The following is an 18256-nucleotide window of genomic DNA, read 5'->3' as shown; positions in this document are numbered from 1 at the left end:
AATCCCAAACTAATTTAGAGAAATAGAGGCGATTTTAATAACCTATTTGACACTAAAACCATCAAAATATAATTAGTAGAACCAGAATTATGTTTTTTTTTTAAAGTTTAAGGTTCAAAATAGTAAGTCCTTAGTTTTGGAAAATGGCCACCTGGGCACATTTTAGCATCATAGCCAAGGTTCCAGGAGTGGATGGAGACCTTTTTGGGTTCAAGGCTGACTCAGCCAGGTTTCAGGTGCAGGTTCAAGATGGTGGGAGCCTGTTTTGACTCCGTGGCTCTGAACAGGCCAGCTAAATTAGCTTGTGGAGTCACTTATGTAGTGCTGGGTGCAGGTGAAGATGTAGGACTCCAAAGCAGGGCTGCCTCTGACGGTTCAAGGCTGGCTTCATGCAGCAAAACAGTCTTTTCAGGTCCACAGAAGTTTGGTAGAGTGTACAGCAGGTCACAGCAGCAGGCAGTCCACTGAGTTCCTCCGGAACTGACACATCACTGCCATTGCATGACCAAGATCACCGCATCATGGCTACTGTGTGAAGAAACTTGGCGCATCGCATTCTAAACTTCCGCACTTCAGAACAACTCACGGACCCAATGCAACACCTCAGTTACATGAAAAACTTTGGTGCAACACCTCATCTGTGTGGGGAAAAACAATGCATCTCGCAGTTGTGAGCAGCATCAAGGTACTTTTGCACCAGACCATGGGTCCTGTATCTGACCTGCACTCCATCCTTAGTGGCCTGAACTCTTGACTTTTTTCCTCATTTTTCCTTTGTGTTTTGTTTTTGTGCCTTTCTCTTTCTGCTTCCCTCTATCTTTTCCTCGTTTCTCTTGTCACTCGCTTCTCTCTCTCCTCTCATTCTCTCTCCCTGCCCCTGCTGCCCTCACGGCTCACCCCCCTTTTTCGTACCGTTTCCCGCTACCGCCTACCTGCTGTCTTCTCCTCCCCCCTTCCCTATTTAATGGCAGCCACTGCGTGGTAGAAAGAACAACTTCACTGACCTGGTCAGTGAACTGCTCTGCCACTGCGTAGCTCCACCGGAAAGTAAAGCCCTTCTGTCCTTGAACTCTGACCTCTGTCAGTAGTTCGAGGCCCTCCTCCTCCTGCAGGCTTCTTCCTGTGCCTCATCCCTCGTGTCTAGTGGGAGAGCTTTTTTATTTTTTTCTCGTTTTTCCTTTGTGTTCTGTTTTTGTGCCTTTCGCTTTCTGCTTCCCTCTAACTTTTCCTTGTTTATCTTGTCACTCGCTTCTCTTTCTCTCTCCTCTCATTCTCTCTTCCCTACGCTGCCAGCTCCACCCCCTCCTCTCTCTCATTCTCTCTCCCTGCCACTGCTGTGCCCGCAGGCCAGTCCCCCTTTTTCGCACTGTTTCCCGCTCCCACCTCCCAGCTGTCCTCTCCTATCCCTACTTAATGGCGGACACTGTGCAGCTGCGCCAAAGGCGCGTCTAAGGCAAGTCCATCTACGTCCGTCCGCAACCCAACTGCAACCAGCACCATGACCCTTGTACCGCTCACCTACCACCACTACTCATCAGCAGCACTCATCGCACTCAACCCAGGACACGACAACAACTGTAAGCAGGCATCACCACGTAACACCAAGGGACCCTTCACCTGTCGCCACTGCAAATTCACCAGCCTCCATCACTCAAGCCCTCTCTGAAGACCCACAAAACAGAACACAACCTCAGATATATCCTGATCAACACTTGCTCCATCCACAGGCATGCCATCGAACTCTGGAACCTCAAAGACACCACATCCCCAGACATCGCCTTCCTCACAGAAACCTGGCTTAACTCCTCTTAAGCTCCAGACGGCTACAAAATCATCTGCAAAGACTGGCACAAACCACCCTGGGGGAGGCATCGCCATCGTCCACAAAGACTCCCTATGCCTCTCCACCAGCACCTAAGACTCCACGACCATCATGGAACTCCTCCACTTCTGGATTGGAACCAACCCTAACACCTCTCTGCGAGGCACCCTCATCTACAGGCTGCCGTACCCCTGCCCCCATTCTGTAACACTATCGCTGACATCGCCACCACCCACGCACTCGCTTCCAAGGACTACATACTCCCTGGGGGACCTCAACTTTCACCTGGAGAACTTCAAAAAAGCCTTAAAAACACACCACCAACTCATCAGGACCACCAAGAGAAATGCCTTCCAGGAATGCATCAACAACGCACACAACAGCAAAGAACTCTTTACGATCATCAGCAAACTGACCAACTCCAGAGTGAACTCCGCAGACATCCTCCCCTCACAAGAATTCTGCAAAAACCTCTCCACCTACTTCCAAGCAAGATAGCAGACATCTACGACAGTTTTTTGACCCAGGACCATCCCACGCCCAACACCGTCATAGCCTCCACCGAAGCTCCTTCAAACCCCCACTACCTACTCTGCTGGGCCAACATCTCTGACGAGGAAGCCCTCAACATCATGAACTCCATCCACTCAGGCTCTCCCTCAGATCTCTGCCTCCACCACATCTTCAACAAAGCAAGTAGCACCATCACACCCAAGCTCCAGCAGATAATTAACCGGTCCTTCGAAACTGCTACCTTCCCAGAAATCTGGAAACACGTTGAAATCAATCCCTTACTGAAGAAACCAACTGCAGACCCAGATGACCCCAAGAACCTCCGGCCCATCTCTCTACTCCCCTTCCCAGTCAAGGTCATCGAAAAGGCTGTCAACAGACAACTCACCAAACACATCGAACTCTTCAACATCCTTGACCCCTCTCAGTCTGGCTTCTGGAGCAACCACAGCACCAAGACCACCCTACTCGCCGCCACAGATCACATTCGCATCCTCCTAGACAGGGGTGAGACCGTGGCTCTCATCCTCCCCGACTTGTCCGCCGCCTTCGTCACTATCTCCCACAGCACTCTACAGACTCGTCTCCACAACTCCGGCATCCGCGACAAGGCACTAGAATGGATCACCTCCTTCCTCTCCGACAGAACCCAAAAAGTCCATCTCTCCCTTCTACTCAGAGGCCACCAAGATCATTTGCAGTGTCCCGCAAGGCTCCTCTCTGAGCCCCACTTTCTTCAACCTCTACGTGGCTCCTCTAGCCACATCACCAGACACCAGGCACTCAACATGGCCTCATATGCCAATGACACTCAGCTAATTATCTCCCTCACCAATGATCCGCTCACAGCCAAAGCCAACTTCAACAATGAAATAAGGTCAGTCACAGTCTGGATGAAGGAGAGCTGCCTCAAGCTAAATACCAAAAAAACATAAGTCCTCATCATCGGCAACAACCCCTCAGCCTGGGACACTTCCTGGTAGACCACTGCACTCGGAAGAGCTCAGGCACCCACTGAGCACGCCCGCTACCTCTGATTCATCCTGGACTCAGCACTCGATGAACCATCAAGTCAGTGAAGTCTCCTCCACCTGTTTCAACACCATGCGCATGCTCCGGAAGATCTTCAAATGGATCCCAACCGAATCCAAAAGAACAGTCGCCCAGGCCCTCATCAGCAGTCTCCTGGACTATGGCAATGCACTCTATGCTGGAAGGACCACCAACGTACAGAAAAGACTACAATGAATCCAACACCCCCACACCTCCCCCCTACTGAGAGACCTGCAATGGCTCCCAATAGACAAGAGAATTACATTTAAACTTCTCACACATGCATTCAAAGCCCTCCACCGCCAGACCAGAATACCTCAAACAAAGACTCCATTTCTACACGCCCACCGGACAGCTCTGCTCCACCGACCTCGCCCTCACCACCATCCCACATGTCTGGAAGGCCACAGCTGGAGGAAGGTCCTTCTCCCACCATGCTACCAAGACCCTCTGTATCCACCTCAGAAGATCTCCCACTCTGTCAAAATTCAGAAAGGACCTCAAAACTTGTCTCTTCACCTGATCCCCTCTGACCTTCACTTACTGCTCCCCCCTAGTGATTTGAGACCCCAACGGGTGAAAAGCAGTGCTTTACAAACACATTGATTGATTGATTGACTTTGTCATGGTCCAGCATAACCCATCAACTCTTGGAGTGCTTAAAGTGCTATTTGTTTCTAAGTGCTATACTTGCCTTACATTTTTACAAATGCATATCTCAACTTCCATTTAATGATTCTTTATCATTTTGGTCTTGTTTTATTGATAACAACATACTCAATTTTCCTAACCGGTGGTGTTTTCATGGTTTAAGTATTGCACAAATACTTTACAGATTGCCAAGTCAAGCGTGGTTGCTCTGTGTCAAGCAACTGGAGGGTGAGCACAAAGTAATTTAGGGTGTATTGTGACTTACTCTGACTAGGATTGTGGTACCCTCTTGGACAGGGTGCATACCTCTGCAAACTAGAGTCCCAATTTCTAACATTATCAATGTCTTGTTTCTTTCTTGATGGGAATAGATTTGGTTGATGGTTATTATAATTAACTACAATTATTTATTTTAATTTTTGGGCCCAACAGTGTTTTGTTTAAGAGCTTAGCATGTATGGTCTGACTACCCTTTCAAAGGCCTTCTCGGCTTCAAGCAAGAGAAGAACCATTGCCTTATGACAACCATCACAGCATCCTACAACACATTAAGGGACTGATTTAGAACTCAGTGGATGGGTTACTCTGTCACAATCTGCTGGAATCTAAATACCATTCTATCCTATGGAATTTAGATTTTGATGAACAGGATATCATTCACCATTGTTGTGGAGCAACCGGTCCGCCAAATCTAAATCAGCCCCCAAGTCTTCTTTCTTTATGATCATTCTTTTTAAAGTATAAGTCAGCACCTTCCCTTATCTTACCTTGTATCACGAGGTCTCAAAGAGATATGTCATTATTCATCCAAGGCCTTCCTATTTGTGGTAATTGGGCAATCAGGTACAGGGTCAACCAAACTGCTGCATGGTTCAAGAGCTGGCATTTTGGACAGTTAGGCCCTCATTACAACCCTGGCAGTCAGAGATAAAGCGCAGTAATACTGCCAACAGGCTGGTGGACAAAAAAATGGGATAACAACCACAGAGGAAACCGCCATCATAGACAGCCACTTTAACACTCCGACCGCCAGGGCGTAAGCAACAAACACCGCAGCGGTCACCGCCAACAGACAGGAGGAAGACAATGTACCGCCCACTGTATTATGAGTGGCCAATCCGCCAGCTTTTCTGGGGGGGTACCAACGTCATCAAAAGCACTGCGGAAATAGTACACTGAAGGGGAACCACTCACCTTTCGACACTCAACGAACAACCAGGATGCTATGGTGCCCGAACTGCAGGTCCTCCCCATGCTGGTGTATCTACTAATACACCAGGAATTTGAAAGAAGGAGGCGGTGCCACTGCCGACAGTGAGTACTGCACCTAGTACACTGGGGAGGGGGGAGGAAAAAGAGAGTGACACACACATACACGCAACACGTAACACACCCACCCTCACCACCATACACACTAACACATCCAACAACATTACAGATACACCCCGTTGCCCCCTTTATGACACACTGGGACGGGAAGATGGAGGGGGTGTGGGAGTGGAGGAAGAGGTAGTGGTTGTAGTAGGTGTATGTCTGCTGAGTTTGGGTGAAGGTGCATGGGCTGGAGGCTGTTGTGAGGTGGATGGCTGTTGAGTGGATGTGTGCCTGCGTTTGTGTACTTTGGCAGGAGGGCTCACAGACACACTGGGAGAGGACACAGGGGACGTGTGCATGGTTGTGGGGGTGGTGATTGCTCATGAGGGGTGTGTTGTGATGGGCGTGCTGGTGATGGAGGCAGTGGCTGATGATGTAGTGCATGCAGGTGTGAGTGGAGACGCTACTGGGAGGGAGGTGGATGAAGAGGAGGAGGGGGACACAGTGGAGGAAGAAGATGTTGGGATGTGTGCATGGGTATGGTGCTTGTGTGAGTGCCTGTGTGATGATGTGTGGTGCTTATGTTTTCCTGAGCCACTTTTGTGTGTTGATGTGTGTGCATGATGGTCTGAAGGTGTGCTGGGATAGGCTGAGGTAGAGGGGATTGGGTGTGGGTAGTGGAAGTTGGAGGGGGGGAGGCTGGACACAGGGACAATGGCTGCCATCAGTGCTGAGGCCAGAGCCTGAAATGCTCTCTGTTGGGCCGTCATGCCAGAATGAATGTCCCCTGAACTGTGTGCCCACTGCCACTGACCCCAGGTCCCTGATCGTCCTGTGTTAGTGGGGTTGCCTGGGGTCCCTGTAGTGGTGGACACATTGCTGATTGACGTGTCCTGGGGACAGAGGTATGGGCCTGCTGGGTGGGTGTTGTGCTGGTGTTTCCTGAGGGGGGATGCTCTCTGGTGGGTTGGGACTGTGGCAGGGGAACCGACTGTCCAGACGTCCCTGATGGGCCAGGTTGGTAATCGTGATCCAGGCGTGCAGAGCGGCTGTCATCACTGTGGGCCTCTTCTGTGGGGGCACTGGATGTTGGTGGCACCTCCTCTCTGGTGACGTTGGGTAGGGGTCCTGTTGGGATGCAAATGCATTGTTATTGTATCTGTGTGTGCCATCTTGTGCAATGGGTGATTTTCCCTGTATAATTGTGCTTTCCCTGTCGCCTTGGCCTTGTGTGATTGCTGATTGTGTGGGCTGGGTGAGTCTCTCTACTGGGCATGCTGTGGTGATGGGTGTCCATGCAGGGCTGTGATGGGTGACCATGCATTGTTGTTGCATGCAGGGCTTGGTATGGGGATGTGTGGTTTGGGATGGTGGGGTATATGTGAGGTGATGGAGTGATGGGAGTGAGGGTACAGGTGGGGGTATGTGATGGCATGCAGGTAGGGAGGGGGATATAATGGTAAAGATTTGCCTTACCAGAGTCCAGTCCTCCTGCTACTCCTGCGAGGCCCTCACAATGCAGTATTGCCAAGACTTGCTCCTCCCATGTTGTTAGTTGTGGGGGAGGAGGTGGGGGTCCACCGCCAGTCCTCTGTACAGCAATCTGGTGTCTTGAAACCACAGAACACACCTTCCCCCGTAGGTCATTCTATCTCTTCCTGATGTCATCCCTGGTTCTTGAATGCTGTCCCACGGCGTTGACCCTGTCGACGATTCTCTGCCATAGCTCCATCTTCCTTGCAATGGACGTCTGCTGCACCTGTGATCTGAATAGCTGTGGCTCTACCCGGATAATTTCCTCTACCATGACCCTTAGCTCCTCCTCAGAAAACCTGGGGTGTCTTTGGGGTGCCATGAATGTGGTGTGAGTGATATGTGTGAGGTGATGTGTGGGGTGATGTGTTGGGGTGTAAACTGTGATGTGCATGGATGGTGTATGAGTGACGGTGTTCTGTGCCTCTGATTGAGTGTGTGCTCTTTGCTTGTCTCTCTGTGCTTGGTCTTTTTTTTAGTTGTAAGGGGTTGTGGGTAAAGTGTGTGTGTGTTTTATAGAGGTGTGAGTGTGTGGGTATGGTGTGTGTCTGTGTGTCAGGTATGTGTATTTTGAATTGTTCAATGTGGTGTAAGTTTGTAAGTGTGTGTGTATTTTGAGTGTGGCTGTGTGTACCGCCAATGGTTTACTGCGGTTGAAAGACCGCTGCGTTGATTCGTGGGTCATGATACTGTGGGTGTATTCCTGTTGGTGTGACGGTGTGGGTTTTGCTATCGCCAGTTCATCACTGACCTTTGGTCTGGCGGACTTGTGTGGGTGTCTGTATTGTGGCAGTATTCTCTGTGTGGGTCATAATACTCATGGTGGATTACCGCCACAGGCACGGTATCTTGGCGGCCGTCGGAACGGCGGTAAGTGGGATTTACCGTCAGGGTTGTAACGAGGGCCTTAGTCTCTAATAACAAGAAAGAAGTCAATATCTGTGTAAGATCTGTGAATATCTAAATAAAATGTATACTCTGTTCTCCTCATGTTGTTGTCTTCAGACATCAATAAGAACATGATATCTGATGCTCAACGTCAAGGATGTTGGGGTGTTCGAGAACCTGCAGTGGCACTTGGATGTATCTATCTCAGGATGAACAGTTGAATTGAAGTCACTCCCCATGGGAAGTTTATCCTGTGACGAGTGAGCAACTTTGGGAAAGAGATGCATGAACTGTTTTTATCCATCATTTAGGACATTTAGGGAGAACAAGACATTCATACCGCTCAGCACACCTGTAACCTCAACATATCAACCTCCTTATTGGAGCATACGGCAGCTATCTGAAAACTCAGACCATGTTTCAGAAGTGGACACTCCACTTGTTTTGGTGAAATATGAATTGTAAAGATGTAGGGGAAGCCAAAAGGAACATAATTGGGATGTGTCCTCAGACATTGACTGGGCCTCCTGTAGGGGCAGGAAGTCTTCCTCTTTGCAGGAGAGCCCTTCTCTTTTTTTTAGGAATTTACCACCAGGAAACTGAACATTACTATTGTTATGACAGTTATTGGTGTCAGTCTAAAGATCTAAGCAATGCTGCGTGTCAGGGAGGGCCAATGTTTTAACAAAGGCTGATGCTAACCTACCCCAAGTGCTCTTCTTGCAATAAAAACTCATACCTGCTAGCAGTGAGGCATACACAACTGAATACATTAAAAACCAACACTCGAACATGAATTTGATTGTAATCTTAACTTTAAACCAAAACATGGTGCTGCAACATACAGCTCAGTGTATGCAGGTCCACTATGCAACAAGCAGGTCTCAGGTCTCTTGGAGGGGCTGCCTCTGACTTAGAGAGGTCAGAATCCCCTTGATTAACAGTAACTCCAATAGCAGCAACTGTGGCAGAGTTTTTAGCAGACAAAATTGATAACATCGCATCAAGGACACCATCAGCAAGCAGGATGGATATGATTGGTTGGATTAATCTCTCAGTTTGAGGAACCCAATGCTACGGCTGTCTCCCCCACAGAATATTTAGGAGCATGAATCGATTTTCAATAGGGCCTTTCAGTCTTCTTTCTCCTGTAGACAGTGCTGCCTCCTAATATCATTGTGAGCTCTGTTATATTTTGGAGTGTTTTGCCCCCTCCCCGGTCATCCAAGTGAGTTGAAACACCAGGTAACTGCAGGGCCTCCGCAACAGCTGCCAAGCCAAATATTTCTCTTGCCCCAGGGACCCCTTTCTCCATATGTTGTGAGCACTCTTATGAGAAGCGGAGGTGAAATGGAAAGCCCACTCAATAGGGAAAGATCTCACCTTTCAGGAAAGCAGTAATCTATTTAAATTCCTCAATCTTAGTCAGAGTCACCCCACAGATCTCTTAAAAAAATAGTGTGGCCCCTCAAAATGACATGGGTTCCTGATTACGGACTGCTATTAGGATTCTTTCTTTATCTTTGAACTAGCGGACACAGGTGAGCACATCGGGCACCAGATCCTTGTTATGTTGGTATGCAAAGAATAACCTATATGTCTGATCCACATGATTAGCCCCAAGGGCAGGGTTCTGAAGAACTTGCTGAAAGAGGGCCTGTATTTATCTTTCCAAAGTCTTGGAGATCTCTGCTGGAATGCCTTATACAAAGACATTGTTCTGTCTAGAATGCTTTTCAACATTGCTTCCTTTCTCTGTGAGGGCATGTTGCTTGGTTTTCAAAACTGTCATCCTTTGAACCAGTTCTTTGTGGTCATAGGCTTGCATTGTGGCACCTTTCTCCAGATAATCTAGTCGTAATATGACTCTTTGAACATTATGATCTAGCAGTTATGAGTTATAATTGATATATTAGCACCAGAAGGTAATTACCTTAAGGAACTCTGCCAGAAGTGTCAAAATATCTCCCTTGGTCCAGGCACAGGGAGATTTGACCCTTTCATTTCCATGATTGCTCTAAATGGGTCTTCAGAGTCATCCTGAAACTGTGGGTTTCGAGTACGTCTTTTCCTGAAGCTGCTTTTGCTGCTCTATTTTTGGAAGATGCCATCCTCAGGCGGTGGGTTGGGCCAGTGACAAGCCCACATTGAAACGCAGGATGCTGCAGACTCCCCATCACACAGGTACTTTACTCTCACTAGCTGAAATGGCTAACCCTGCCACTAATGTACCTAGAGGTCTGTAATATTTGTGAGTCACTGAAAAAGCAAAAGTAGACTTAAATCCATCCCTGTGAAAAAATGGTCCTAATTAGATATGGTGGATAGGATACTACATCACAAATATGGCAGATGGGTGGTCTGATATATTACAAGTGAAATATAGTCAATGATGCTTGCAGTGGGCATCCGTCACACTTTTAATGGACTCCCTTTCCTCCAAACTCCAAATAAGCCCTGAAGCCCAGAACCTTTGACAGCTAATGAATCAGTTGTGCTATTCGACAAAGAATATTCACACGTTACATTCAGACTGCCTCGTCAGACCATGCTCCATTTGTGGTTCATGGCATTTCAAGATGCTGTCACCTGTGTCCTTCTGCTATGTCCATTTGGCAGCTTGCTTATATGATGAGGCTTGGAGTGATCCGAACTGATGGTTTCCATCATGGATGTTCATACCTCATACATGGTCAGTTAATTAATGTTTACTCAATTGTTACATACATCAATGTAGCCTGACAGGCAGACAATTTCTTAAATCAGTGCCAATCACTGTAATTGCAATAAATATACCTGGCCTGATTCACAGCTTCCACTATGTAGTTTGTCTTGTAGCACTACATTACTACTACACAACTTAATACAAAGTGCTATTCACAAACTGCACTTTTTTAGTAACTGACACTTATGAATATGAGTTGGGATGGAAAGGTCCCTTGCATGGTGATGGCCCTGTACCCAGCCCCTGGGTGCCCCAACCGTAATGAAGTCTGGATCACTGATGCTGCTTTTTTGTTGCTGTGGACAAGCACGGATCATGCGTATGCACCATGACATAGGCTTGTCATGCGGGTTGTGGTCTTTTTGGACTGGAAAAAGTGCCCAATGTGCTACTTTCATAGTCATGAAAGGCTACAGCCTTTATTTGGAGTTAAGCAGTACGAGTGTGGTGGTGGCAGCATACTGTGTAGTTATCAGTAGTAGTGCACATGCCCCTTTTAGCAATGTTATTAGAGTGAGGCCTCCAGGCCTCCTCATTTAAATTTCTGCTGCTCATTACTGAATGCACTCTTGGCATACATCAGTTTGAAGTGGAGTACTGCACAGTGAGTGTGTGTTGTACATGTGCTGGGTACATGTGTGCCTGTGAATGGTACAATACATGGGAAATTCTGGGTTTCATTTTTAGAGTCCCAGCGCTAACTGGAGGAACATGAGGGGGTAGACAAATCTCTCAACAGATTTGGATATTGCTGCATTCATGTAAGCTGGGTCATACAGACTGGATGAAGAGAGAGCTAGGCTCTTTACTGCATTTGCAAGGGTGCTTTTTGATTCAGAGAGAGGAGACCGGGAAGTGGCCTTAACAAATCTCAGGAAGAAGGTGGGACTGATAATAAAAGAGTAAAGAGTAGGGCTGACGCCCCTAGGGTCCCCTTTTGATACATATATCACTTTAGCTGACATCCAAGTGTGAACTTCTAGTCACTCCCATACCCTATGTTGTCGGGCTATCAGTTTTGGAATTTCTCCTGCTCTGACAGACAGTTTTTTTGAGGAACGGCAGGATAGAGGAGAGGGCACTTCTAAAGAAAGCCTCCGACATTCAACTTTAACCTAACAGACAGAGGGGGTCATTACAACCCTGGCGGATGGTGTTAAAGCGGCGGTAAGACCACAAACAGGCCGGTGAAAAAAAAAAGGGAATTATGACCGTGGCGGAAACCGCCAACAAAGACAGCCACTTTAACACTCCGACCGCCACAGCGGTACAGATAAGCAGCACAGCGGTCACTGCCAATAGACAGGCGGGAGACAAAGTACCGCCCACAGTATCACAACCTACCAATCCGCCACCTTTTCCAGGGCGGATTCACCGTGGATAAAAACACGGGGGAAACAGCCATTTCAATGGGAAAACGCTCACCTCTACACAATCCATGAGGAACGACGGCACCATGGAGCCGGAACTCCAAATACTCCCTGCAATAGTCTTCCTGCTCCTGTACGATCATCATCAACGCCGGCGCTGAAGACAACGGTGAGTACTGCACCTACGACATAGGGGAGGGGGAGGCAAAATTCAGGGACACACACACGCAACACCCCCACCCCCACCCCGACCCTCACCCACTACAACACACACACCAATGCATATCCAAACATTACAGTAACAACCCTAAAACTCCCCGGAAGAATGCAAAGACAAAACGAAATGAGTGCAACCATTGTAATGTATCAAAATACAGTAAGCTAATATATACAGATATATATACACATTCAACAAAATATACATCACAATCAGTAGTGCAGGTATGTACCATTCAATGTCCATGGACCACTGGGCACAAAATTCATGGCCGAGGCCCACACACGATACCTGAGCAAAACGGAGAGAACACTGCAGGGGCATCAGATCGAAATACAACAGGCACCTCAGGGGGAAGGGAAGGGGGGGCACCTCAGCCAGATGACAGCACCACGTCAGATCCACGAGGGGGCTCCATGCCCATTGATGTATCCTGGGGAGTGCTAAGCCACAGTCTCTCAAATCTCTACAGTGGGTGGCTTGCCCACTGTTCAATCCTGGGGAGTGCAAAACCACAGTCTCACAAGTCTCTACAGTGGGTGGGTTGCCCACTGTTCAATCCTGGGGAGTGCAAAGCCACAGTCTCACAAGTCTCTACAGTGGGTGGGTTGCCCACTGTTCAATCTTGGGGAGTGCAAAGACACAGTCTCACAAGTCTCTACAGTGAGTGGGTTGCCCACTGTTCATTCCCGGGGAGTGCAAAGCCACAGTCTCACAAGTCTCTACAGTGGGTGGGTTGCCCACTGTTCAATCCCGGGGAGTGCAAAGCCACAGTCTCACAAGTCTCTACAGTGGGTGGGTTGCCCACTGTTCATTCCTGGGGAGTGCAAAGCCACAGTCTCTCAAGTGGATGACAGTCTCCACTGGTTCTGGAGGGGGACTGGTGCCCAGAGTGCTTCATCCTGTTAAGGACTGAGGTAGTAGATGCTGTTCTCCACTGGTTCTGGAGGGGGACTGGTGCCCAGAGTGCTTCATCCTGTTAAGGACTGAGGTAGTGGATGCTGTTCTCCACTGGTTCTGGAGGGGGACTGGTGCCCAGAGTGCATCACTCTCCCCGTGATGCTCCCAGTTCCGTCACTGCCCCTGCTGCACATGGGCTAGCGGTGCTTCAGTTGGCGGTGCTTGCCCTGTTCAGCGGTGCTTGCCATGGCGGTCTTTGCCCTGTTCAGCGGTGCTTGCCCTGTTCAGCGGTGCTGGCCATGGCGGTCTTTGCCCTGTTCAGCGGTGCTTGCCTTGTTCAGTGGTGCTTGCCATGGCGGTCTTTGTCCTGTTCAGCAGTGCTTGACTTTGCAGTTTCTGACCTGTTCAGCGGTGCTTGCCATGGCGGTCTTTGCCCTGTTCAGCGGTGCTTGCCCTGTTCAGCGGTGATAAATAGACTGCCCTCCTGGGCACTGACTCTGGTGGTGGTCTCCTGACCAGTGACGATGGGACTGCCCTCCTGGGCACTGACCCTGGCGGTGGTCTCCTGACCAGTGACGATCGGGCTGGCAGTGGCCTCCTGGGCAGCGGGGATGATGGCGGCCTTCTCCGCCGTGCTGCTCTTCCCAGACTTTGGCGCTTTCTTCTGCCCCTTCCCCACCTTGAGAGGAGTCACAGCTTAGTCGACACTCCCCCCGGGACCCTTATGAGCGACTTTGCCGGCTGGAGTCTTCCCCCTATCCCGTTGGGCACTGTCCAACTTCTGGTGCTTCACGGGGGGGGCTGGCTGTGCTTTGGCTCCGTGTCACACTGGCTGCCCTGGTGCCCGGTGCACTCCACATACCTCTAACAGGCACCACTGGTACCGGATATTTTTGGGCTGAGGTGCTAGTACAGGACCTATGAATTGGAGGGGGGGCGGTGGTAGGAAAGAGGGCAACGTTGCTCAGGAAAAGTTTCTTAGGAACACTGGTACGGGTAGCTGCAGGGGGTCTGGGAGTGGAGGAAGAGGAGGTGGTTGTAGGAGGTGTAACTTTTGATGATTTGGGTGCAGGTGCTTGTGCTGGAGGCTGTCGTGAGGTGGATGGATGTTGGGTGTGTGTGTGCCTGCGTTTGTGTACTTTGGGAGGGGGCGTCACAGACACACTGGGAGAGGACACAGGGGACGTGTAAATGGTAGTGGGGGTGTTGAGTGCAGGTGAGCAGGGTGTGGTGGTGGGTGTGCTGGTGCGGGTCCTAGTGGCTGTGGTGGTAGTGCATGCAGGTGAGAGTGTAGACGACACTGGGAGGGAGGAGGGAGACAACGAGGAGGGGGACACAGTGGAGGCAGTGGATGTTGCTGTGTCTGTATGTGGGTGATGCTTGTGTGAGTGCCTGTGGGATGTGTGGTGCTTATGTTTGCCTGAGCTTCCCTTGTGTGTTGACGTGTGTGCAGGCTGGTCTGATGGTGTGCTTGGGATAGGCAGAGGTACAGGGGATTGGGTCTGGGTGGAGGAAGTTGGAGGGGGGAGGCTAGAGACAGTGACAATGGCTGCCATCAGTGCTGAGGCCAGAGATTGCAGGGTTCGATGATGGGCAGCCTGACCAGAATGAATGCCCTCCAGGAATGCATTAGTGTGTTGCAACTCCCTTTCTACACCCTGGATGGCATTCACAATGGTAGACTGCCCAACAGTGAGTGACCTGAGGAGGTCAATGGCCTCCTCACTGAGGGCAGCAGAGGTGGCAGGGGCTGAGGTGCCTTGGGCAATGGTGATGCCCACCCTCCTGGGTGTGCTGGCACGGGGCGAAGGCTGAGGGGCTGCTGGGAGGGTGGTTCTGGTAGGGGGGGTGGCGGCTGTACCTGTAGAAGTGGGGGGCACAGATTTTGCCGCCACCACAAGGGAGCTCCCATCGGAGGACGAGTCCGTGTCGCTGGTTGCTGATCCTGTGACCTCCGTGAAGCTCCCCTCGCCCTCTGTCCCACTGGTGTATTCAGAGTCCATGGTGTGGCCCTCCATGGCCATGTGGGATGCAGCAATGCTGCATTGGTTAACATTGGACCCTATGCGCCCCAGGAGCCAAAGACAAAGTGCGCCGGCGGTGATGATACGCACCGCCGTGGACGTCACCGTCGCGGATGTGACCGCCATTTTCTATCTGTTGAATCACTCGATACCTGATCTTCGACAGGAGACGACCTATACTGCAAGTGCTGCTGTGACCTCGGTCTGGAAGAGAAAATGGTTGCTGCGTCTGGGGAAAGGGCCCCTACCTTCACTGCACAGGAGTTGGAGAAGCTCGTGGATGGGGTCCTCCCCCAGTACACGCTACTCAGGGTAGGCCACCGCCAGGATCCGGAACATCAGGTGGGTCATGGTGTGACGGGCACCCCTCCCACGTTGGGAGGCCATTCCCAGCTGAGCCTCCGCCGTCTTCTTGCACCAGTGGCAAATGTCCTCCCATCTTTTCCGGCAGTGGGTGCTCCGTCTCTGGTGGACCCCAGGGTCCGGACATCCTTGGCGATGGCACGCCAAATATCCTTCTTCTGGTGGGCGCTGACCTACATGACATGTACAGGGAAAGAAGAGAAGTCATTACCAACTGCACCGTCGAAGTGAGTCGCCCACATCCCTGCCCTTGCCATGTGGTACATGCATTCACAGTCCTTCATGCTCGCAGAACTCTGCCCCCTTCCTTCTTACAACCAGCCCTCTCCACCCAGGCACGGCCCATACAACTTGCACCCTATGTACTCACCTGTTGGTCTGGAGGACCGTAGAGTAGCGTGTACTGGGGGAGGACCCCGTCCAAGAGCTTCTCCAACTCCTGTGCAGTGAAGGCAGGGGCCCTTTCCCCAGAGGAATGAGCCATTGTCCCTTCCAGACCGAGGTCACAGCAGCACTTGCAGTATAGGTCCTCTCCTGTCGAAAATCAGGTATCAAGTGATTCAACAGATAGAAAATGGCGGTCAAGTCCGCGGCGGTGACGTCCACGGCGGTGCGTATCATCACCGCCGGCGCACTTCTGGGGAAAGGGTCCAATGTTCACCAATGCAGCATTGCGCAGCGGTCTTCGACCGCCTACCGCAACGGTGTACAACGCCAACGCCAGCGCAGTTACCTCACATCCCATTGTCCCAGTTTAGAGGTCAGGCAGCTGCCATTTCATGGGCCCACATTGCTTCTTTTTCAACTGTGTCACACATACTTGGGCCTGGACTCAACACACTTACAGACAACATTTTGGATTATGTTTCGTCTTCTGTGTAGCTGTGGGTACATACCTCTGAGTTGCTTGACTCTGTGGTCGCTGTTGTCCTTCCTAGGCACCATCAGCTGGGAAATGTGAGGAGATGGCAGAATCCTCCGGTGTACCGACCGCTGGTGGACCTGTTGACAATGGAGGAGCGACATTTAATCATCACCTACAGGTTTGACCGTGCCACAATCCAGGAACTGTGTACCCAGTTGGAGCCTGACCTGATGTCACCAATCCGCCATCCCACAGGAATCCCCCCTCAAGTGCAGGTGCTATCAGTGCTCCATTTCCTTGCAAGTGGGTCTTTTCAAACAACAGTGGCCATGGCATCAGGGATGCCCCAGCCTATGTTTTCCAACGTGTTGTCCAGAGTGTTGTCTGCACTGCTGAAACACATGAGGAGCTACATCGTTTTCCCTCAGGTGGAGGATTTGGCTACTGTTAAAGGTGACTTCTATGCCCTTGGACATATCCCTAACATCATAGGTGCCATTGATGGGACCCATGTAGCTCTGGTCCCCCCCCACAGGAGTGAACAGGTGTACAGGAACCGGAAGAGTTATCATTCCATGAATGTACAGATGGTATGTTTGGCAGACCAGTACATCTCCCAGGTAAATGCTATGTTCCCTGGCTCTGTGCATGACACCTACATCCTGTGGAATAGCAGCATCCCTTATGTAATGGGTCAACTCCAGAGGCACCGGGTGTGGCTATTAGGGGACTCTGGTTACCCCAACCTGTTATGGCTACTGACCCCAGTGAGGAATCCCAGGACCAGGGCAGAGGAACGCTACAATGAGGCCCATGGGCGGACTAGGAGGGTGATCGAACGCACCTTCGGCCTCCTGAAGGCCAGGTTCAGGTGCCTCCATATGACAGGTGGTTCCCTATTCTACTCACCAAGGAAGGTGTGCCAGAGTATCATCGCCTGCTGTATGCTTCACAATCTTGCTTTGCGACGCCATGTGCCTTTTCTGCAGGAGGATGGTCGAGATGACGGTGTTGTGGCAGCTGTGGAGCCTGTGAACAGTGATGAGGAGGAAGCAGAGGAAGAAGACATTGACAACAGGGACTCAGTAATCCAGCAATATTTCCAGTGACACACAGGTGAGAACACTTTCTTGCCTACTACAAGTACTTTCACACTTCTACCTTTATCCTGTCTGTCAATGTCAAGCAGTATTTGGTAACTGAGTTGTACATTTCCATTACGGTTTCACAGGTGTGGTTACCAACGTGTGTCGTCTGCTTGCATCCTTCATGGACTTGTGATGTGTGACATAGGTATGTTGACATGACATTTGAGAACGGATTTTGTCACTGTCCTAGCTAATACACATTTTCTAAATCACAGACTGACTCCAGATTGTTTTGTGCTTCAAGGGTGTTTATTGAAGGGCTAATTGTTGGAGGGGGTGGTAAAATGGTGATGGGTGATGGTGGAGGAATGTCCATGGCAGAGTCCAGTCTATTAGTCTCACAGGTGCATTGCCCATATGGGCATAGGAAGTGGAGCTGGGGCAGTTCCAATATGGACAGGGTTACAAAGTGGGACAGTGGGATGACAATCAGGGTGGTCTCATTTCTTGGCGGGGGTCTTGCCATCGTGCTTTGTCCTGGATCTCAGGGACCGCTTGCGGGGTGGTTCTCCCTCTGCAGGGGGTGGGGTGCTGGTGTGGTGGTCCTGTGGCGGGGCCTCCTGTCCACTAGCGCCGGGGAAGTGGTGGGCAGTTCATCGTCCATGCTAGTGTCAGGGGCCCCTTGGAGTGCCACGGTGTCCCTCATGGTGTTCTGTATGTCCTTCAGCACCCCTACGATGGTGCCCAGGGCGGAGCTGATGGTTCTGAGTTCCTCCCTGAACCCCAAATACTGTTCCTCCTGCAGGCGCTGGGTCTCCTGAAACTTGGCCAGGAAAGTAGCCATCGTCTCCTGGGAGTGGTGGTATGCTCCCATGATGGAGGAGAGGGCCTTGTGGAGAGTGGGTTCCCTAGGCCTGTCTGCTCCCTGTC

The sequence above is a fragment of the Pleurodeles waltl genome, chromosome 12, assembly GCF_031143425.1.
Source record: "Pleurodeles waltl isolate 20211129_DDA chromosome 12, aPleWal1.hap1.20221129, whole genome shotgun sequence".
In the NCBI taxonomy this organism is placed as follows: Eukaryota; Metazoa; Chordata; class Amphibia; order Caudata; family Salamandridae; genus Pleurodeles; species Pleurodeles waltl.
Note: the sequence above shows the minus strand (reverse complement) of the source record.